We start from the raw sequence: 24,219 nt of genomic DNA, 5'->3' as shown, positions 1-24,219 counted from the left end.
TCCCAAGTTTGTGTTCTTTCCAAAAGATATTTTCTGGTTGGTTGGTTGACTGATTTTGCAAACGAGTTTCTACCTCAACTTGATAATGACTTGCTAGGTGCGCGTTGATGGATGGTAAACATATATTTGCTTAGGAAAAAACGAGAACGATTATCACACATCGATTTGTTATGTTTTGTTTTGCTGTCTGTTAAGAGTTGTTTAATTTGAAATGTGTCACGATTCTTTCGACTAGTTGCACTTTCACTTCTTATTAACTAAACATCGTTCTAAAATGATTCTTTTTTAGGGGATTCCACTGTAGGATTTTATGTTTTTTCTTCTTTAGTTTAACATTTCAGCATTTAACAACTATACACACGGCGTCTGTTGGATATTTGGTTTTGTTTTCTTAAAAAATGACTGATTCTTTGCTTCGAGTTCGTTTTGATTATTCTCTGTTTAAAGTCTTTCATTTCTGTTAGGGAAAGGGACATCATTTTTTGTTTTGTTTCATTCTTTCTAAACATCGCAGCATTTTACAGTAACCATATTTTTTACACCTTTCGAGTTGATTCTAATAGTGACATCGAACATTGTTTGTGCATATTGTTTCGCTTTTTTTCTTCTAATTATTAGTTCTCATTAACTACTGCTACACCAGTTCGTCTGCTCTACACACAGTCATCGTTCGAGGGAGATGAGGATGATCAGTTTGATTTGTCGTTAAATAAGTTGTACTTAAAGATTGTTTCCAAATTGACAATAGGCTTATTGTTTTGAGGGTTAAAGGTTGTCTCACTAATTTAAGATTATTTGGCTACCTTTTTTCGTAAAATATTTCCATCTGAAAAAAGAATTCATCTAAATTATTCTAAGACAGACTCGGTCAATCTTCACCAACTTTCCAACAATCCGTTGATTGAAATGCATTTCGTTTGAAATCTTCGATTCTCACTTGTTTGTAGCAATAATGCCCCTACTACTTGAAAGACTACTTCAGATGTTTTCTCCTGAAATTTGTGATTATTTTCTTCTTGCATTATTGTCACCATATTTTTCTTCCCAACCTGTCAAGCTACCCGAGGTGGACTGCGTCACAAAACTTGTACGAACTGCGAAAATGGAAAAGTTTGCCTAATTAAAGTTATTTCCTCACAACTCAGGCGAAAATAAATCAACTCAAGCAAAGTGTTGCGATGAGGAGGAGGGTGAAAAGCATTGGTATCATGTAATAACTTTTCGATAATAATTAGCACAACGTGGGGGTGTCGACGCCATTGATGTCTCTGAAAGCTGATGGATATTTGCGCCGATGACGACGACCTTCACGCGCAATCATTATCGCTGAAACGAGAGAGAGAGCGTAATTTAATTTTTGATTCAATTAAAAGGATGCTTTTTGTGCCTTTTTGGCGCATCGAACATACATTTTGCACAATAATTTCAACCTCGGCAGGAAATTCGAACTCTTCGGAACGATGTAATGGAAAGTCTGTAAGTGATAATTATGATTGGTGCGATTTTTTCGTGTGGGTTTGTTGTAATTGATGACTACCTATTTGTATCGCTATAATAACAAAAGGAAAAATAACTTAATTAGCTGTGATAACTGAAAATAAGGCAGTTTATGACCGATAATTTTCCATGTTTTCCAACTGTTTGAACCACACAAAAAACATATTTCCACACCAAAGTGAGTTATTTGGCTACACAGAAAAAAAATTCATGGTAATATTTACATCTGGGAAAAGGTACATATTTTATGTCAGAAAAAATGTGTAATTTTATGTAATGTCGCTTTTTCAGCCTAAATTGAGGTTAAATTACATCATAAAAGAGGTCATATTCAACCTTCCAAAATAACACCTTCCAAATTCACACAATTTTTTACTGTGTAACATGTGTCATTTTGCAAATTTACAATTACGCCTTGTTCTATCACTATGATGTCAACAATGTCCATCCCCAAAGTTCACAACCATAATTTCCTCTTCAAGTTCCGATCACGTCCATTCAGTGCGTCCTGCTGCAAACTGAAAACCATATTTGCCATATTTGCACTTTCCAACGACAAGCTGCACAAAAAAAGTCGACAAACTCATCAACTAGCGTTACACCACCACTCCAACCGTCTATCGTACCCCGGGGGAAATTTGTGCGTTTTAATTGCCATGATTGATGCCCCATCGTCGACGTTGTCCTCGTACTCACCGGGAACCGTCTCGTGGCCACACGCAGGGACACAGCCGCTAGTTGTCATTTTTTTGCTTGCTGCTTCCTCTCTTGTCCAATTTGAGCGTCGGCGGTAGTTGCGTTTCAGGATGAAGTTAATAAATCAATTTTCAGCTCACTTCCGCCCAGGGGTCCGGCGATCCTGCGGGGTACTGTCTGTGAAGGGAAACGGAAATGGGAAAAACGTGAAAAATATGGTTACTGGAAAGTTTTTATTGGAATTGTAAACTTTTTACTTTGCACTTTGCTCAATAACAGAACGAATATTAAAAAAGGAGAAGAATTTTGAAAAGTTCACATACAGTCATCCCACATATTCGGAACACTTTTGTGGTAATTTGTCAATAGAATGCAAAATGCAAGTTTTCTGTCAACCCTGCTATTTTTAGGGCCTTTATTTGGACATTATCGTGCTATTTCATTAGTAAAAGTAATACTTTTTAAGCAAAAACTGCATTTCAAGACTATTTTATCCAGAGCACCAAAACACTGCCTCCAAATTGCCTGTTTCATGATTGTGGGATGTTATTGTGTCTCCCACAATTGTGGAACATCTGAATTTAACTGATATTTTTACAAAAAAGTTATCAGACCATCAGAGCCGTACCTAGGGTCCACGGCGCCCTTGGCGAAGCATCAATTTGGCGCCCCTCCAAATTTTTCATCATTTTGATATGTTTACTTAAATTTTCAGCGATTGCTTCAAAGAGTTTTAATAATATAATGGTAATTGATTGAATAAATATAACAGCTAAAAAATCCAACCACAATTTAATTCTTTGAAGAATATTCAAATTAATGTTTTATTATTTTTAAACCATTTGTAACGAAAAGGTGCTTTAGGATTAATGTTGACTGAAAATAGCAGAGTGTTGTTTTATCGTTTTAAACAGAATTTGATCTGACCTAGCTTAAATTTCATTGTATCAGCATTTTCCTGCATTCCTGAAAAAATAGTTTAACTGATTAGGAAATGGACTCCTTTTCAAACTTGTTTTTGGATGGATTCCTTTTGAAACTATTTTTTTTTCAATTTATTTTTGAAAACAATATTTCTCTTCTCTGTGACTGTGATTTTTGATTGATATAAAATTCCTAAAATTTGTTTTTTGAAAATTCATAGCTTCAAACAAAGGCAATTAGTTTTTACCTTTTTAACACATTGAAATTTTTTGTGTTTATTTTTCGACATCTAAAGTTTCTTAAAATTTTGTATAAAAACCATTACACTCAAATAGAGGGTGACGAGCGGGAATTCCCGGGAAATCGACCATTTTTGGACCTCTCGATTCCCGGGAAATTTGGTCGAAGCAAAATTATATAAAAAAAAAAAAAAAAAATGAAAATTCGAAATTGTTCAGAACATTGGGAGTTCAATGTAAGTGAATGAGGACGAGACGTCGTGCGGTGCGGTTCGCTCTGAAGCGAGTATTTTTATAGACTCGAATATCGGTTGTTTTAGTCGTGCGATTTACCTAAAAAGTGTTCAGGATTGTCCAGAAAGTGTTGTGTGATGTGTGTTGCATTTAAAATTTGGAAATTTTCTCGGTTTTATTAGAAAATTATCATTTTATTTGAGTTGTGTGATTGGTGTCGGCCATTGTTCGCATTGCGTCGGTTGCGCCGGAGAAAAAAATCTTTAGCTTGGTGAAAAAATCACACGAATACAAGGCCAGGCAGTAGTGTATTGGTGTGATGTTGTCTTGTTGGCCACTGGAGGAAAAGAGAAGGATGGCCGCGTGTTAGTGTGTTAGCGAACGGAGAGGAAAAGAAATTCGTGAGTGCAGTCGGCTATCATCGGATGTCATCGCACCGAGCCTCTCATGCTGGCTTGGGAAGAGTTGATGACGCTAGCGATTCGTCATCGTCATCGCGGGCCGCTGAGCCAGCTGAGCTGAAGCAAATGAATGAGCGGAGCAACAACATGAGTGTGAAAGAGATGGCCTTTCGCGTTGTGTGCTTTGAAGGAAAGTGGTGTAAACTTGAAGAGGTGGCAGTGTTGTTAGCTAAGCTTAGTTTCTTAAAATTTCTTTTGAATCGCTTTTTTTCTGAAGTGGTGGTGAAATTGGTGAAGAAAGTTTTTATCGAGAATGGGATTACCGTTACGGCTGCCGCCCTCTAACTGCACTGGTATTGGTGACGACACCGATGACAGATGTAGATGAGATGAAAGAGAAGGAAAATGCCGCTGCTGTCAAGATGGATGCGTGTTTGGTCAAAGTGATCAGTGCTGCCATTTTTCGAAAGAGACTAAGTGAGACAAACATAGGTGGTTCAAGTCGTTGCTGTGGACAAAACAAGTCCAACGGATGCCTGAGATGATAAACTTGGTGAGGACTTTCCATTATTATAGTATTTATTTCAATAATATTGAATATGCCGATTAATCACATTACACATAAAAGTTTAAACATTAACTAAGTATGCTTTTTGAATCGGTCGTTAATATTAACTTCTAATTCTTACATTCAAATAAAACAAATGAATAAATAAATAATTGATGTTCACTCTGCATCGCTGTAAGAGTTTAAATTCAAGATTTTAATTATGCGTTAAATTACTTTTAACCTCGAATTCCGCTTAAACACATGATAATTTATAGAAAAATATATAAACATCGCTTTACTCTTACAGTCGATAGCTTGAGTTTAACAGCAAACATGTTAAAACTGTGTTTAATCAGCATTGTTTTTACTTGAGGAAATGGCGGGTAAAGTAATACTACAGACAATTTTTTCATGCACGGCTTCGTCGCGTTGTATCTGCCGTGGCTTTAAATCAAATAAATATAAATCATGCATCTTTTATACTGTACAATCATCTGTATAAGTTAAATAATCAAAAAACTAAATCTACTTGACTCGCCCGCAATACCTTTCGGGGTATATCCTAGGGTTCTACCTCTCCTACTAACATTGAGTCCAAAACCTCCCTACAAACATCTATACCACTAAGGTGACGTAGGGGTCCCTGCGCACTTTAGATAGGTGTTTACTAACATTCCTTCATTTCCCCGAGGATAGCTTGGACCCGGCGTGGACCCCCTTATGCCCTGGGCTGTATTACACACTCATCAAAAGATGAAGACATGGTATCTCCCGTGTTGGATTATTGTTCCGGATGAGGGTCTAACACAACCAGACCAAACAGTGGGATAAGCGTTGTGGAGCCTTCCGGTGGTGGGGCGTCCTCCAAATGCTAATGCTAATGCTAATGCTAATGCTAACATTGGGTGTTCAATGTAAGATGTTCAAGTTCGAATGAACCAATGCTTCTCTTATCTTCTAATTCAGAAAGTGTAAATTTTAACTTATTAAAAATTCAAACAACTTTAATTGGGAAAACTTAAAATAATGTGGACCCCAAAATTAACCTTAAAGCATACTTAGCAGTTAGCCACACGAAGAAAGTCTATTTTTTTATATTTTTGTTTATTATTTCTAAGAGTATAATTTTCATATCCTTTATCAAGCAAAGCAATTCTTATAATCAATTTTTTTTATTCTTATTATTTTAATTTCGCTGTATCAAGGTAATTTCCTTTTTTGATGTCATGGAGTATTTTGTGTTTCGCTTAAACCTCAATATTAAATTATATCTTAGAAAAAAACTCTGGAAATCTTTGTAAAGTCCGCCAAATGTGAACATTCGGGTTTTCCGGATCACTATTTCTTCAATGCATATTTACAGTTTTAAAAAAGAAAAAAAAATATTAAAATTGTTGTTTTGAGTCGCTATTTATTATATTGTCAAAATCCCGATACTGGGAAATTATATATTAGCTATTTTGTTATTTCACAAAAATCTAATAACAAGTTCATACAACAAGTTGTATTGCAGATTCAGAAAAAAATCAAGAAATAGATCATAGTTCCCAAAAATAATGAGGCTACTAATTAACGTTTCATTAAATAAGCATGAATAAATCGTAACTGAATTCATTGAAAAGAAACACATTTATAACTTTTCTTTATATATTACTGGCACTATTGGCATAGTTATAAACACTACCAGGTCCCGGGAATTCCCGGGAAATTTCCAAATTCAACTCTCGATTTCCGGGAAATTGAAAATCTCGAGAATAGTCACCCTCTACACACAAAGCTTTTAGAACCGTTTGTGTAAATGTGAAAATTTAGGCGAAATTACACTGGATAGCCCAACACATGGAATCCATGAAATAAAAAAAAATGTATGTGGAAGATAAGCAACTTTATCCATTCCATTAAAACATAACAAAACAAAAATTTTCAAGGAAAATGTTACTAAAATTCTTAAAATTATTGACCCTAGAAGCGAAATTAAGTGGAACTTTATGTTTTCCCAAAAAATATTGCTGTTTTTGGAGTTGGAATTTTGCTTTGGTTTAAATTCTAATGGGTCCGCGATAATGGTGTTTCTGCAAATCAAAATTATACAAGAAATTGTATAATATTTTACTTTTACGACTAAAAAGTTGGTGGGCATGCCAATCTATGCAACTTTGTCGAAGACACCCAAATTTTACTTTTTCACTCTTGCTAAAAGCAATTGAATACAAGCAGCAGAATATAATATATTTAAAGCAATTTATGTGCTCTTAAAAAACAAACATTTTTATGTTGAAAAAAAAAAATATTTTGCTAGAAATTTAACAAAAGTCAAAGCATTTTTTGTGATAGAAATATTCAATTTAAACACTTCAGTATTTCGAAAACGTAGGCCAATCTCAACGCACAAGATTGCATTTAAAACGATAAAAATATCTCAAATGCCATTTTCTTTAAACTTGAAATATCTTATTCTTTTTATTTCAGATTTTCAATAGAAATGTGTAAATTTCAATTAAATAGCTGATTATATAAAAAAAAATACTTCAAAACATAAAAAAGCTTGATGGTTCCTGATGCTGGAAAAAATGGTGAAATTTAAATTGAATTTTATATACTGTAGTTGAAATATAAAATCTCTAGCTATTTCAAAGAATTGTTATAAAACCCTGAAATTTTTGCCACTTGAGCGCCCCCTTTGATAAATGAATTGAGAGAATTTAATTTTAAATTTAATTCTGGTACAATTATTGAAATAGTTGATTTTGGCGCCCCAAGTGTTATAAGAGCAATTCTCTACAAAACCGGCCGATTTCGACCATTTTTATTTTTTGTATTTTTTGATTTGGCTCAAACTTTGTGGGGGCCTTCCCTATGACCAAAAAAGCCATTTTGCATCATTAGTTTGTCCATATAAATTTCCATACAAATTTGGCAGCTGTTCATACAAAAATGGTACGTAAATATTCGAAAATCTGTAACTTTTGAAGGAATTTTTGATCAATTTGGTGTCTTCGGCAAAGTTGTAGGTATTGTTAAGGACTATTTAGAAAAAAATAGGTACATGGAAAAAAAAATTCCCGATTTTTTTATTAACTTTTTTTTCACAAAAACTCAAATTCCCAAAATACGTATTTTTTGATTTTCGAGATTTTTTGATATGTTATAGGGGACAAAAATCCGCAACTTTTGAGCTATAGAGAAACATGGTCAAAAAATCTGGCGCCGAGTTATGATTTTTTGAAAAACTGGTGATTTTTGGAAAAAATCTAAATTTCACACATAATTTTTTTTGACCTCATTTTTTAATGCAAAATTGAATTTGCAATCGAAAAGTACTTTACAGTTTTTTTGATAAAGGGCTCCGTTTTCAAGATATAGCCACCGAAAGTTTGATTTCAGCGAAATATTTGCAGTTTTTCAATTTTTAAAAATAGTGACCATGAGTGACCATTTCTAAAAATATTTTTTTTTGAAAAGTTCAGAAAATTTGCTATAAAATTGTCTAAGAGACATTGAAGATTGGACCTCTGGTTGCTGAGATACAGCGGCTTAAAGAAAAAGAAACACGAAAATTGAAGTTTTCTAAGTCTCACCCAAACAGCCCACCATTTTCTAATGACGATATCTCAGCAATTAATGGTCCGATTTTCAATGTTAATACATAAAACATTCGTGAAATTTTCCGATCTTTTCGAAAAAAATATTTTGAAAAAAATTAAATCAAGACTAACATTTTAAAAGGGCCAAACTTTGAATATTATGCCCATTAAAAATGTTAGTCTTGATTTAAAAATATTCAAAATATTTTTTTCGAAAAGATCGGAAAATTTCACGAATGGTTCATGTATTAACATTGAAAATCGGACCATTAATTGCTGAGATATCGTCATTAGAAAATGGTGGGCTGTTTGGGTGAGACTTAGAAAACTTCAATTTTCGTGTTTCTTTTTCTTTAAGCCGCTGTATCTCAGCAACCAGAGGTCCAATCTTCAATGTCTCTTAGACAATTTTATAGCAAATTTTCTGAACTTTTAAAAAAAAATTTTTAGAAATGGTCACTCATTGTCACTATTTTTAAAAATCGAAAAACTGCAAATATTTCGCTGAAATCAAACTTTCGGTGGCTATATCTTGAAAACGGAGCCCTTTATCAAAAAATCTGTAGAGTACTTTTCGATTGCAAATTCAATTTTGCATAAAAAAATGAGGTCAAAAAAATTTTATGTATGAAATTTCGATTTTTTCCAAAAATCACCAGTTTTTCAAAAAATCATAACTCGGCGCCAGATTTTTTGACCATGTTTCTCTATAGCTCAAAAGTTGCGGATTTTTGTCCCCTAAAACATATCAAAAAATCTCCAAAATTCAAAAAATACGTATTTTGGGAATTTGAGTTTTTGTGAAAAAAAAGTTAATAAAAAAAACGGGAAATTTTTTTTCCGTGTACCTATTTTTTTCTAAATAGTCCTTAACAATACCTACAACTTTGCCGAAGACACCAAATTGATCAAAAAATTCCTTCAAAAGTTACAGATTTTCGAATATTTACGTACCATTTTTGTATGAACAGCTGCCAAATTTGTATGGAAATTTATATGGACAAACTAATGATGCAAAATGGCTTCTTTGGTCATAGGGAAGGCCCCCACAAAGTTTGAGCCAAATCAAAAAATACAAATAAAATCCATTTCCGGTTTTGGTAGAGAATTGCTCATAAGTAATATTTGTAATAAATATTCCGACCAAGATTATCGAGTCATTTTGTAGTCCTACTTTAAAATTTGGCGCCCCTTTTGTTCTGAATACCTTTGTAGGATTTTATAATAACATGACAAATTTGTACAATCATCGTTTTCGGCGCCCCCCAAGGGCTGGCGCCCTTGGCGGTCGCCAACTGCGCCAACCCCTAGGTACGGCGCTGCAGACCATTCATAAAACATTACTAAGCATGAGTTTTATTGTTTTCAGAGTGCAAAGTTATTATTTTGTAAAAAATATGTACTCCTGGAGAGAAAAAAAAGTTTGTTTACATCGTAAGAAAAAAGTGTTCCGAATTTGTGGATTTCAAGGGTCAATGTTTTTCTTTGAAAACTTGATATAAAATGTAAAAATGTACAGCCGGTCTATACAACAATCGAAAGATCGCAAGAAAAGCTTTCACATGAAGGTAAAAGCAAATCATTATGTTCAATTATCGATTTTATATGATTTGTTGAACATTGGCCGATCCGTAATCTGTTCCGAATATGAGGGATGACTGCCCAAGTAACAAACGATTTGCCTAATACTCTTCACAAGTTTTATTAAAGCTTTGGAAAATGTTACCAAGTTTCATAACAACTTTGAATTATCCTATCAAGTTCTATCCTCGCTTTTCTTTCAAGATATCTTGAAAACTTTTCTAGTAGGTTTTCAAGACTGTCGAAACAGTTTTATTTATTAGTTTAAATAAGATTTTCAAGCATTCTTTTAGTGACTCAAATAAAACCATCTTAAAACCAATTGTGCTAGTAGTTGCATGTTCCAAAACCGTAGGACTTTAGCTGTCAAAAGCAACATTTCAATCATGGAGCAGCAGCAGCAGCGCAGTTGCAGGAGACATTTTGTGTGAATTTACAGATTATGAAATAAAAATTCCGTTACCATTATTGTTGCTATCTCTGTGAAAACCATTTAAAGCGAAAAGTGATTTGTTTGCGGTTAAAATTATTCAAGGAGCAGTCGAACCATGCCGTCCCTAGTTTGTGATTTTTTCTGAGGATTGAAGAAAATTAGTGTTGTGCAATGTCTATGCTGATTCGTAATCCATCATTGGATGAAAACTAACGAGGCAGCAAATGTGTTTTTTTTAATTATTAACTTGACTAGCGTTCAAATTAACTATTTCAACTTCCAAAACGGCATTTTCTTGTCCAAGAATAAGTTGATTTGTTCAAGAATGTTTTAAATTCACTACGGCTTCCTGAAGATAAGATTAAAACTCTTCAGTTTTAGAAATGGCTTAATTAAAACCATGAATATTTTGTTGCATGTATTGCTACCAGGGCTGTGGAGTCGGAGTCGGAGTCGGAGCCGGAGTCGGTGGAGTCGGGTCTTTTTGGAGACCTGGAGTCGGAGTCGGAGTCGGAGTCGTCAAAACTCGAACAGCTGGAGTCGGAGTCGGAGCCGGAGTCGGCTAAATTTTAAGAGCTGGAGTCGGAGTCGGAGTCGGAGTCGAAGATTTCTGATAACCCGGAGTCGGAGTCGGAGCCGGAGTTATCTTAAATTTAACAAAAAATATGTTTATTTTATTTTATTATAGAACAGCTTAATTTACAAAACATCTAATATTTTTTAATGATTTATCAGATGACATTATGTTTTTGAAACTTTTTATTGTGATTGAAAAGCTCTAATTGTGTTATTACACTATAATCACTAAATGATAACCTCTTACCCAAGTATGTAGTATCATAATTTAAAAAATAATAAAAAATATTGGTTATGTAGTCTGACATATCTAATTGCAGGGCTGTGGAGTCGGAGTCGGAGTCGGAGCCGGAGTCGGTGGAGTCGGGTCTTTTTGGGGACCTGGAGTCGGAGTCGGAGTCGGAGTCGTCAAAACTCGAACAGCTGGAGTCGGAGTCGGAGCCGGAGTCGGCTAAATTTTAAGAGCTGGAGTCGGAGTCGGAGTCGGAGCCGAAGATTTCTGATAACTCGGAGTCGGAGTCGGAGCCGGAGTTATCTTAAATTCAACAAAAAATTATGTTTTTTATTGTTCAGTATTTCCTATAGAACAGCTTAATTTAAAAAAATATCTTATATTTTTAATTGATTTATCAGATGCCATTATGTTTTTGAAGCTTTTTATTGTGATTGAAAAGCTCTAATTGTGTTATTACACTATAATCACACCCAAAGGAAAAATATATCTCAAAATCTGCAACAGTGGATTTGCTGCAGAAAATGTCACATTTTATAACATTTTTTGCAGCAAGCCCGTAGATCATTTTTGCCCGCGTGTAAACATTTCAGCGATCTGCAGTTCTCACCAACACATATAATGCTGGCCCATCCCCGAGCAACACTCCAAAGAGAAGCATATGTTGGTGCTCTTCCACTCAATTTTCATCTAGCGTTCATGGCGCGGTGGTAGCGTGTCGGATTAATAACCAAAAAGTTGGATGCTCAATACTCGTTCTGATAAGGTTTTTTTTTCGTGAAATACAACCAAAAAGCCGTCGGTAATGTCGATAATTGTCGGTAACGGGCAAAAATGTCATACCCATCTATCGAAAAAATGCATGAGGACAGTTTACATGCAGATTCTGATATACTTTCATGCCGCCATGCATCACAATCATGCGACCGCCGTTTGGGTGTGAGTACAAGAAAATCAAAGTGTTGCATTTAAAATAATTGAAACTATCAAAAAATATCAAAAGAAGTTGCAACAAATTTTGAAATAATCATTGATTGTTGATGTTGATTTTAGGTAAACTATTTTAATATTGTTGCAATTATCGTTGAACAAATCTCAAAAATTCAGTACAAAAATAAACTAATAAAAAAATGTATAGAACAAAATATAGGATTTTAATCTATTTTTCAAATATTATAAAAAAATAAAATAAATATATTATTAACTGATACGAATTTTCTCATACTGTATGTCCCGCGCCAATATGACGGAAGGTGATAATCATTGCAAATCAATGTGTTTTAAAAAAAATTAAATATTTGTGACCTAGAAAATATTTAACTTGTGCATATTTGTTTTTTGTTATATTTTATGTTTTTTCATATATTTTGATGGAGAGGCAAGATCATTCATAATGCTTCGTTTTAGGTTTCACGAAGTATCGTGAACCTCCTTTTTAAAGTATATAAAATTTTAAAAATTAAAATAAATTTAAAATTTCCAGGGTAAAATATTTTCCATGTCACAGATATTTGAAAAGGACATCTTAAGTGTCCTTTCCACGAAGAAATTGTTTAGATACATTCACCCAAACGGCGGTCGCATGATTGTGATGCATGGCGGCATGAAAGTATATCAGAATCAGCATGAAAACTGTCCTCATGCATTTTTTGCGATATAGGGGTATGACATTTTTGCCCGTTACCGACAATTATCGACATTACCGACGGCTTCTTTGTTGTATTTCACAAAAAAAAAACCTTATCATAACGAGGATTGAACCACCAACTTCTTGGTTGTTGATCCGACACGCTACCACCGCGCCATGGACGCTTGATGAAATGTGAGTGAAAGAGCACCAACATATTCTTCTCTTTGGAGTGTTGCTCGGGGACGGGCCAGCCTTATATGTGTTGGTGAGAACTGAAGATCGCTGAAATGTTTACACACGGGCAAAAATGATCTACGGGCTTGCTGCAAAAAATGTTATAAAATGTGACATTTTCTGCAGCAAATCCACTGTTGCAGATTTTGAGATATATTTTTCCTTTGGGTGTTGATTTGCAATAATAATCTCCTTCAGCCATGGCGTGATGTCCATGTACGTCTTAAAAAAAACAAAAAAAAAATGTTTCGTTTAAAATTGTCATTTAAAAAACAAGGTGCCTGTCACTGTGTTTCTTACAAATGTCAGCCTGAAAGTTAGCAAATTGAATTTTATCGTTCAATAGATCATTAAGGCCAGGTTTCTTTCAGTTATGCATTCAAAAATAACAATTTAATATTTAAATTTATTAGCTTTGAAAAAATATTTTCAAAATTGAGGTTAAGCAAATAAATCCAAATTTACTTACAAAACTGTTCTTCTCAAAATGCCTCTAAAACAGAAGATATTTTTTGATTTCTGTTTCCATAACGTATAAAATTTGTAACCTAGAAACTTTTTTTCCCGTTTATTTACTTTACTTTACTTTACTTTTACTTAACTTATTTTTCTTGAGAAAACATGACGCTTAGAGAGTATTTAAATAATCCTATTTATCAATGTATTAAAAATAATTAACTAAATAAACTAATAGTTAACTAACTTTTGAAACATTTAAAAATATGTGGAGTCGGAGTCGGAGTCGGAGCCAACCATTTGTTGAAAGCTGGAGTCGGAGCCGGAGTCGGAGTCGGAAAGAGTTGGTAGGCCGGAGTCGGAGTCGGAGTCGGAGCCACTATTTGTTGAAAGTAGGAGCCGGAGTCGGAGTCGGAGTCGGCTAATCTGAGAAAGCCGGAGTCGGAGTCGGAGTCGGAGTCGTTTGAAATATGACCCGACTCCGCAGCCCTGCATTTATCATTTACACAAGATTTATTTAATTCAGCAAGAGTCTTTGAAGACATTGCTAAAACTTATCTGCTAGATTATATCGTTTTAATACATCCTTGAAAATTGATCTTCATAACCTCCTAAAATAGTCCACTTTGCACTTAACTCAGCTTTAACTCGTGTTTAATACAGCATGTAGGACTAAAATGTTTTATAACCATTTTTGGTCAACGACTCTTAATAATCTCTTCTAGATCGTTTTAAAACTTAAATTGTTACTTGGGTGTAGACACAGTTTGTTCATGAATGAAAAATGATCAAATGTTCGAGATTGTATCTGGGTAATTCTCCACCAACTCACACGATATCGGGAAAAGTTGCCCCGACCCCTCTTCGATTTGCGTGAAACTTTGTCCTAAGGGGAAACATTTGTCCCTGATCACGAATCCGAGGTCCGTTTTTTGATGCCTCGTGACGGAGGGGCGGCACGACCCCTTCCATTTTTGAACATGCGAAAAATTAGGTGTTTTTCAATAATTTGCAGCCTGAAACGGTGATGAGATAGAAATTTGGTGTCAAAGGGACTTTTATGTAAAATTAGACGCCCGATTTGATGGCGTACTCAGAATTCCGGAAAACGTATTTTTCATCGAAAAAAAAAAAACACTTAAAACGTTTTAAAAATTCTCTCATTCTCCGTTACCTGACTGTAAAATATTTTGGAACATGTCATTTTATGGGAAATTTAATGTTATTTTCGAATCTCCATTGACCCAGAAGGGTCATTTTTTTCATTTAGAACAAAATTTTTCATTTTAAAATTTCGTGTTTTTTCAAACTTTGCAGGGTTATTTTTTAGAGTGTTGCAATGTTCTACAAAGTTGTAGAGCAGTCAATTACAAAAAAAAAATGATATACAAACATAAGGGGTTTGGTTATTAACATCACGAGTTATCGCGATTTTACGAAAAAAACTAACTTAATCCACCTATGTGGTTGGTGCCTTCCTCACTCTTTTCCAAAAATGGGTGATATGTGATATGATGGGTTTGGACACAAATTTCGTCTGATTTCGTTAAGTTCCGGATTACAAAAAACACACATATCACTCAATGGCTTATAAGTGGCATCTTAAGTGGTAATAGCTTGAGACAGGGTTGCCAGATCTTCAATGTTTTAGACTCGTTGGAAAGATCTTTCGATTACCTTACCAACGATGGATCGGATGATGGATCCGGACGTTGTTTACAAGCATTTAAGTGAGATCCGGCTACAAAAAAAGTACATAAATATCACTTAAGTGGTCAGAACTCGAGACAGGGTTGCCAGATCTTCAATGTTTTAGATTCATTGGAAAGGTATTTTGATTATCTTACTATTGATCGGACGGATGATGGAACCGGACATTGTTTACATACATTTAAGTGAGATCCGGCTTCAAAAAAGTACATAAATATCACTTAAGTGGTTAGAACTCGAGACAGGGTTGCCAGATCTTCAATGTTTTAGACTCATTGGAAAGGCCTTTCAATTACCTAACCAATGATTGGTCGGATGATGGATCCGGACATTGTTTACATACATTTAAGTGAGATCCGGCTACAAAAAAGTACATAATTATCACTTAAGTGGTTATAACTCGAGATAGGGTTGCCAGATTATCAATGTTTTGGACTCGTTGAAAGGTCTTTCAATTAATTAATTAACGATGTATAACATGATGATGTTTGGTTCAGTTTACTGCCATTTATTCAACTTCCGAAAATATGCGAAAACACATTATTATACATAACTTTTGAACTACTTATCAAAACTTCAAACAATTCAATAGCACCGTATGGGACCCTAAACCAAGTCGAATGCGACTGGTTTGGTCAAAATCGGTTCAGCCAGTGCCGAGAAAACTGCGTGACATTATTGGTCACATACACACACACATACACACACATACACACACACACACATACACACAGACATTTGTTCAGTTTTCGATTCTGAGTCGGTATGTATACATCAAGGTGGGTTTTCGAGCTTTAAATAAAAAGTTCAATTTTAGAGCAGGATTATAGCCTTACCTCAGTGAGGAAGGCAAAAGTTTTGAAAAAGTTGGTCGTCATCGATCATGGCCGTTCATGGTCACCCGCGACAGACACGGACGACGAAACAAAGAGAAACGCAAAAAGTAACTTTTTCAAAACTTTTTTTTCGTAAAATCGCGATAACTCGTGATATTTGTAACCAAACCCCTTATGTTTGTATATCAAATTTTTTGTAATTGACTGTTCTACAACTTTGTAGAACATTTTTACACTCTTAAAATAGTTAGAAAAAACACGAAATTTTAAAATGAAAAAACACATGTCAAAAAATTGAAGGGGTCGTACCGCCCCTCCGTCACGAGGTATCAAAAAACGGACCTCGGATTCGTGATCAGGGACAAAGGTTACCCCTTAGCACAAAGTTTCACGCAAATCGAAGCGGGGTCGGGGCAACTGCTGTGTGAGTTGGCGGAGAATTACCCAGAAGCAAAAAAAAAACTTTTTGCGATGCTGTACATTTGAATTCCACGAAACTTGTAAATATTTTGATCGATCCCAGGCATGCTAAATTTAATTTTAAACGCTGTAAAATGCATTTCAACTGGTTTTCAGTTGGTAAGACTTCTATTTCAATAAAAATTTTGAATTTTTTGAAAGAATTGTGCTCGACTTTTTGTACCGATTTTGTGGGAGAATCAAACTTTGAAAACTATTTGCAACGGCCTAATAAAGAAGTGTTTTGATTATTTGAACGTTTATCAAAAATCGTTCAAAGGATGGTATTTTTTGTCATCCAAAACATATCAAAATATGAGAGTTGTCTAGTGTGCTTAGTGTGAAAAGTCAAATAAAAAAAATCATAATTTATATTTAAGAGTAACTTTTTTTCTGAAATATCTTTAGAAATACCTACAAATTCATTCCCAATTTATATTCGTGGATTTTGTTATAAAATATATAAACTAAACTATCGAAGCTCATCAACTTAAAATCAAAACCTTTTTCTCAATTATTAATTTCATCAAGCGCTTGCTGTTGTGTTAAAAGTTTATAATTGGAATCAGTTTCAACAGAATCAATATCCGAATAGATATTCGGAATGAGCCACGTGTCCCCCACGTACAATCAAACGGTATCAAAACAAATTCCCGGAATAGCACTCCTCTGCACACAATGAATGCAGTTATTATACAGGAAAACATCCAATTTGCGAGCAGCAAACTGACATTTCCAGCATTCGAGGAAACTTGGCTTGCATGACCTGTATGCAGATGTGCTGCTTCCTTTTTCCGATTGTGAAACGACAAAGAAAAACAAGCCAAACACGTGCCGTGTATTATTAATGCTGTTTCGGTTTAACTATTTCCTTCGAAAATATTATCCTGAATAAGTTATTATTACAAGGAGATTTGTTTTGCCTTGATTCAACACGCGCTCCAATCGAGTGGGGATTCTCTCACTCTGTTCGATTTGCCCGTTTGCGATGAATTATAGAAAACTGTCACGATTTTTATTCACTCTTCGACCGACCAACAGCAGATATCCGACATTACGAATTCAATGAACGAGCTGCGAAGGACTTTCGTTCGGTGGCGAGATTTACGCAAAAAAACCTTTTTTGCCGCAAAATGTCCTGCGGGTAAAGGAAAATTGATTCTGTGGGTTTTTTTTTATGGAGTATATAGTACCAAGTTAAAACATGTTCATATTTATTGTTTAAATATAGAAATGCAAACTCCAATCGTGAACACTGTTTACAATTTTTAATTTTTGTTTCTGATAAATGGGATACACACAAATTTGACGTAAGTTTGATCTCAATTAAATATTGATGCATACTGTAAAATTGCATAAAATTGAATAACTATGTTTTGTGAAGACTCCGTTGATACTACATATTGTTATAGCACTGCATAAATCATTCCATGCTCCCTCTAGATAAAACGTTAACACCTCATCCTTTTCCCATTCTTGGATGGGATTGGCTTGAATTCCATTTTCACAAGCCATGCGCTGATTGGAATTTGATGATTTACTTTGATTGATTGCTGCTTGAGGATTCCGTGGTGTCGTCGCCGAGAACGAATTCCAGCAAATGTCCAGACAATATCTGTAGAAAGCGATGTTTGAACATAACGATTCGTTTTATATTTCGTTTGATAGCTTTTCACGCTATTATCGACTTCAAATTTTTTGTAAAATATGACATTTTTTGAGGAAAACTTAGCTTCACCTAATTGATTAATTCCTTCTTTGTTATATTTTGGTAGGGCAAATGTCCCTATTTTGACTTTATATCTGTTTTGATGTTGGTGAAGTGAAAATCGTGTAACACACGCTAATCGCGAAACTCTCTCACATGAGAGGTTTGCTTGTAACCATCACGAGTTATCCCGATTTTATAAAAAAACATGTTTTGAAAAGTTACAAACTGATATGACAGCAGAAAAATGGTCATATGACAGCCGCATGACAATCGCACAGCAAATTAATGGCTGTTGTTAAAGGGTGCCATGAGTTTTCAGCTGATTTTTCGGAAAATACTTCAAACAAACCAAGTTGGCAGCCAAATCAACACAGAACTTTTGTACAACTTGCTGATTTTTACACCGCGGTAGTTAGGCGGCTATAAACTCCTGTCACTCACAGCGACGTGTTCTGGAGAAACGTGATTTTGTCTCAAAATAAGCAATATGAATTTTGATATAAAGAACGATTGACTGCGAAATGCCACTTTTATACTATTTTTTTTGATAAATTTACTGAATATTTAAATATGTAAAGAGTTGGATTTTATTATCACAAATGCACGAAAGAAGTAGTTTACCAGCAAACTACCTCTATCAATGTACAGCTTCATACATTTTTCACCATGAATCATCATCAACGTTACTCTTTCAACCACTTTTCCTCGTAAAGTAACGATGATCGCAATGAAATGCGCCAAACTACGTGTACTTTGTCAATTCTGGCACAAGTGGAAGAAATGTGGGACCTTAAAAAACGACCCATAAAATTTAACGTCACTTTTGTGCGGTTTGGCTTCGCAACATCTGACTGACGAGGGGTTCTTACGAGTTCCGCGAATGTCGTTCCGTGGCCCTCCCTCGAAAGAAAAAGTACTTGAGGGTGGCCTTACCCAAAAAAAAAAGAAAGAGCTCTCGTCCTTCGCAATAATGAAGAATAATGGTCGACTCCGAAAGGAAAAATCGCTTCATTGCCATCGCTGCCTGTCACCCTTAAACATGTGTAACCAGGACCTGTTTCCCGGTGCTTCTGGTCGCCAGAGCAGGACCTGTGACCATCAACGACGACGGCGATGGTGATGACGATTACTGTTATTACACCAGAGCGCACAGAATACTTGTTGTTGGAGTGTTCACTGAACCAGGTTATAGGGAGGACATTTAAAAAAAGAACAGAGCCCATCCTGGAGAGATGACCCTCGTCGTCTTGTTGGCACAATCTGCCAACACCGGCTGTGGTGGGGATTGCACCTAACAAGACATGGTGACAACGGGCTGGATGTTCCCGTTTCCGTGCACTGCTTTGTCCTACTGGAAGGATTTTTTTTCTAGCATTGTAAAAACAAAGCAAACAGTGCACCTAAATAGTATGCTCGCGAAAAAGGTGGAAATTTATATGGAAGTATCACCTTAATCGCGAAACATAAGTCAAGTTATATTAAGCATATCAACTATCCAGGTTTTTAAGCGAAGATGGCGTTCAAAATGGTGAACGTCCGAAATGTTAAAATCGCGCAGTAGCACCAACATTTAAAAAATGTAGCTGTCATGCCATGGTACACTTTTTTCGTAATGTTGGTATCACCGCGTGATTTTGCCATTTTCGTATAAAAACCTGGATACAAGACTGATCCATCTTGTTATGAATAGGAAATCAATGAAAATAGATAAAGTAAAAGCGAATCAGAGAAAATCTTTTTGGCTTTATAAATAGAATATGTAGGAGAGAAAATAAATTAATAAATGAGCATGTGCTTGCCAAAAAAATATTTTTATTAGTTACTTTTTTATTATAATTGAACAAAATCAAACTAGTCCGAAAAGTTTATTATAAGTCAGTGTTACATATTTCACTCTAAACCTTCGCTCAAGTTCTATTCAGTAGATAATGTTAAACACAATCTTTCGAACCAAAAAAGGTGAACAAAAATATTTAAAAGATTTAGATTTTATGTTTAAAATTGATGAAGAAAGTTTAAAAATGATTGATGAGTTATTAAAAATAAAGTATAAAATAATTACTGTCATTTTAAAATAAGATTTTCAGGATAATTTAAATTTTTCACGGTCCATTGAATATCCGTGAGCTGAGCCATGTTTGGACTTGTTTAAAAACATTTAGTTTTTTTTTGTGAAATACCGATGAACAGGAAAAAATAATCGTAAGAAAATATTTTGAATTTGACATTTTGAAAACGAATGATTGCAAAACAACTGAACTGGTATAAAATGCATTTTAACCTTCTTACGGTATTGGGGTCCTTTTCGGCTTTTTTGAAAATTAAAATTGCCATAACTTTTGCTAAATATATGGTAGAGCCTTGAAATTTTCTGACATTAAATTTATTATATAAATACACATTTCACAATACAAATAAATCTCGGACGACCCCTAGGGGAGCGTCCATAACAAAAGTTACTTTAAAGGTATTGGGGTCCTTTTCAACACCAAACTTTAAAAAATTTGTTTGATGAGTCGGATGATAGGGTTTATCTCATATTCCTGAAGTGTCCCCAAGGGGCCACCGGTAACCGGTTCCAGATTGGCCAGAATGGGTCAGCGAACAACGTTATGACCGTGAATTGACAAATCTTTCAATTCCATGAAGTTTGGTATGCAACATGATGGGTTTTTAACAAAAAAAATCAAGTTGGCCGTTCATCGGGTACCCGGGAACCGGTTCCAGGTTACCCGGAAGTGGCCACTAACACTCCAGAGTGGTTCTGGCAATCGTGTATTGTGTTTTTAGTAAGCTTTATGGATCAATTTCAACTATCATGAGAGTATTGGTATCACATATACGTGAAAAACAATAAAACATGAACTTTTCAGATGTTCTGGGTTTCCGGAACCGGTAGGCCACCTGGCCCTGATATTAATATTTGTGGTCAGAGTACAGGTAAATACCTGTCAAATGCCCGGAGTATCCTGATTGGTTGAAAATTGCCGGAGATACAGGTCGTCAAAGTAGAGGTCTCAAAAAGGTCTTTTTTCAGTTGTAGCCGATTCCCAGTGGCCACAGTGACCAAATCCGGGTTTCCAGGTCGGTTTCGGAAAGGGGACATTCCAAGCATTCATTTGTGACCAAAAGAACCGGAATCGGTAAAATACTGGATTTTTGACGATTTTTTTAAGTTTGGGGTCGAAAAGGATCCCAATACCTTATGTGTTTTTTTTCAATACCAAGGGAAGGTTAAAACACTCGGAAAACATCTTTCACGAACTCGAATCCAACATTGCAATTCAGGAATTTATTTAAGAGAGCTGGATAAATTCACGTTTGACATTTAAAATCACTGAGCATCCCTTTTGAAAAGTTGTGCGTAATTTTAAGCAGGGCTGCGGAGTCGGATCATATTTCAAACGACTCCGACTCCGACTCCGACTCCGGCTTTCTCAGATTAGCTGACTCCGACTCCGACTCCGGCTCCGGCTTTGAACAAATGGTTGGCTCCGACTCCGACTCCAACTCCGGCCTACCAACTCTAGCAGACTCCGACTCCGACTCCGACTCCAGCTTTCAACAAATGTTTGGCTCCGACTCCGACTCATCATATTTTAAATGTTTCAAAAGTTAGTTAACTATTATTGGTTAATTATTTTTTAAACATTGATAAATAGGATTATTTAAATACTCTCTAAGCGTCATGTTTTTGTCAAGAAAAATAAGTAAAGTAAAAGTAAAGTAAAGCAAATAAACGGAAAAAGAGTTTCTAGGTTACAAGTTTTATACGTTATGGAAACAGAAATCAAAAAATATCTTCAGTTTTAGAGGCATTTTGAGAAGAACAGTTTTGTAAGTAAATTTGGATTTATTTGCTTAACCTCAAATTTGAAAATATTTTTTTCAAAGCTAATAAATTTAAATATTAAATTGATATTTTTGAATGTATAACTAAAAGAAACCTGGTCTTAATGATCTATTGAACATTAAAATTCAATTTGCTCACTTACAGGCTGACATTTGTAAGAAGCGCAGTGACAGGCACCTTGTTTTTTAAATGTCAATTTTAAACGAAACATTTTTTTTTTGTTTTTTTTTTAAGGCGTACCTACATAGACATCACGCCATGGCTGAAGAAGATTATTATTGCAAATCAAAGTATCTAAACAATTTCTTCGTGGAAAGGACGCTTAAGATGATATCTGTGACATGGAAAATATTTTAATCTGGAATTTTTAATTTATTTTAATTTTAAAATTTTATATTCTTTAAAAAGGAGGTGCACGATACTTCGTGAATCTTCATCTAAAACGAAGCTTTATCGATGATCTTTCGTCTCCATCAAAATATATGAAAAAACTTAAAATATAATAAAAAACAAATATCCACAAGTAAAATATTTTCAAGGTCACAAATATTTCATTTCTTTTAAGGTACGTTGATTTGCAATGATTATCATTTTCCGTCATATTGGCGTGAGATATACAGTATGGGAAAATTTGAGATTTGTTCAACGATAATTTGCAACGATATCAAAATAGTTTACCTAAAATCAACATCAACATCAACATTCAATGATTATTTCAAAATTAGTTACAACTTCTTTTGATATTTTTTGTTAGTTTCAATTATTTTAAATGCAACACTTTGATTTTCTTGTACTCAGTTATAACCAAAATGCGCATGTTGAGTTCCAAGTAAGAGATTGTTATAATCGTTGATTATTTGTTACAAAAGTTAAACTGTCAGTGGCTCTTTTTCGATCTGCAAAAATAGTGATTACTATTTATTATCTTTATCTATGTACCTCGTATTTTTTTCCTAAAAAATTATTTAACTTAAAACCTCTAAGACATTCGCTATCGGGGTAAAAGATGACTTTGTGTGTACTTTTTTCAGAAATAACTGGATGAAATTTGGTCAAATTTGAATTGAAAGGGTACATAATTGTAGTCTGACTACATGACCAATATTTTTTTTTATTATTTGTTGAATTATGATACTACATACTTTTGGGTTAGAGATTATAATTTAGTGATTATAGTATAATAACCCCATTAGAGCTTTTCAATCACAATAAAAATTCAAAGTATAAGTTGTTTTGTAAATTAAGCTGTTATATAGGAAATACTGAACAATAAAAAAACATATTTTTTCTTGAATCTAAGATAACTCCGGCTCCGACTCCGACTCCCGGTTATCAGAAATCTTCGGCTCCAACTCCGACTCCGACTCCAGCTCATAAAATTTAGCCGACTCCGGCTCCGACTCCGACTCCAGCTGTTCGAGTTTTGACGACTCCGACTCCGACTCCGACTCCAGGTCCCCAAAAAGACCCGACTCCACCGACTCCGGCTCCGACTCCGACTCCGACTCCACAGCCCTGATTTTAAGATTCCTACAAAAATTTGTTTCACGAATATGAGCTGTTCAACTTTTCAGCACTTGTATTGAAAAGTTATATTTTTCAACATTTTTTGGTATTTTAGGTTGATCAAACACACGGACACTTAACTTTAAAGGTGAAACAAATATTTTATATCTTTGCAAAAGTTGTATTTGAGAATGGCAAAAAATGCAGTAAAATGGATACAAAAAGTTTTTCAAACCAAAAACGACACGATGACACGATTTTTTCTTATGAACATGCTAATGAAGATGGTAGCATTCAACTGTCAAAAGCTAAAAACAAAATGTTTTGAATAGGGGAATTAAATATGAATCATTATTATCCCGAATGCTGGCAAACGTGTAAAGTAAATAATTAATTTGCAGTTGAATTCGCTTAAGTTATTGTGATGTTGCATCCAAACAATCCACTGTTGGAATAAAGTCCACTAATGGATAGTATGCCATATAAAGCAAAATGTTGACAATTTTTCTGAATAAATTATCAATTGAGCAAGCACTTTGAAATTCAAATAAAAACAAAAAATAATAAATGTTTAAAAATGAATGAAGAATGTTGTGGATTTGACAACCTTATCTTCAGTGATAAGCATTTAAGGGATATTTATAAATTTAAGTAAGCTTAAATGTGATATAAATTCTGCGTCGATTCATGCCACAGACTGTTCAAATGTGTGGAAGATTGAAAAGTATTGCCTAATGAGCTCAAATTAAGGTTATGCAACTCACCTTTCCTAGTTGTTTTCCTCTGTTGTAACCCCGCCACCACTCTGTTACTACTTTCCCGACATTCCCCCGGGAGGTTGCCAGGATCAAACATACACAGGGATTCTGGTGTCGAC

At 34.8% G+C, this 24,219-nt stretch overlaps 1 protein-coding gene across 1 annotated transcript in view; it reads right to left on the bottom strand.

Moving 5' to 3' along the window:
• Positions 1-506: 506 nt before the first annotated feature.
• LOC128092807 (probable G-protein coupled receptor CG31760) overlaps positions 507-24,219 on the bottom strand; it is a 315,033-nt gene continuing 291,320 nt past the window's right edge. The window contains exons 11-12 of the mRNA XM_052707526.1: positions 2,194-2,370; positions 507-1,326 (exon numbers count right to left, since the gene is read on the bottom strand). The gene's annotated coding sequence lies outside the window, so the exon portion shown is untranslated. The remainder of the gene's footprint in view (positions 1,327-2,193; positions 2,371-24,219) is intronic.

This window comes from Culex pipiens, chromosome 2 (genome assembly GCF_016801865.2).
Source record: "Culex pipiens pallens isolate TS chromosome 2, TS_CPP_V2, whole genome shotgun sequence".
Lineage (NCBI taxonomy): Eukaryota > Metazoa > Arthropoda > Insecta > Diptera > Culicidae > Culex > Culex pipiens.
The sequence above is the reverse complement of the archived record's forward strand: the minus strand, read 5'-3'. Positions and strand labels throughout refer to the sequence as shown.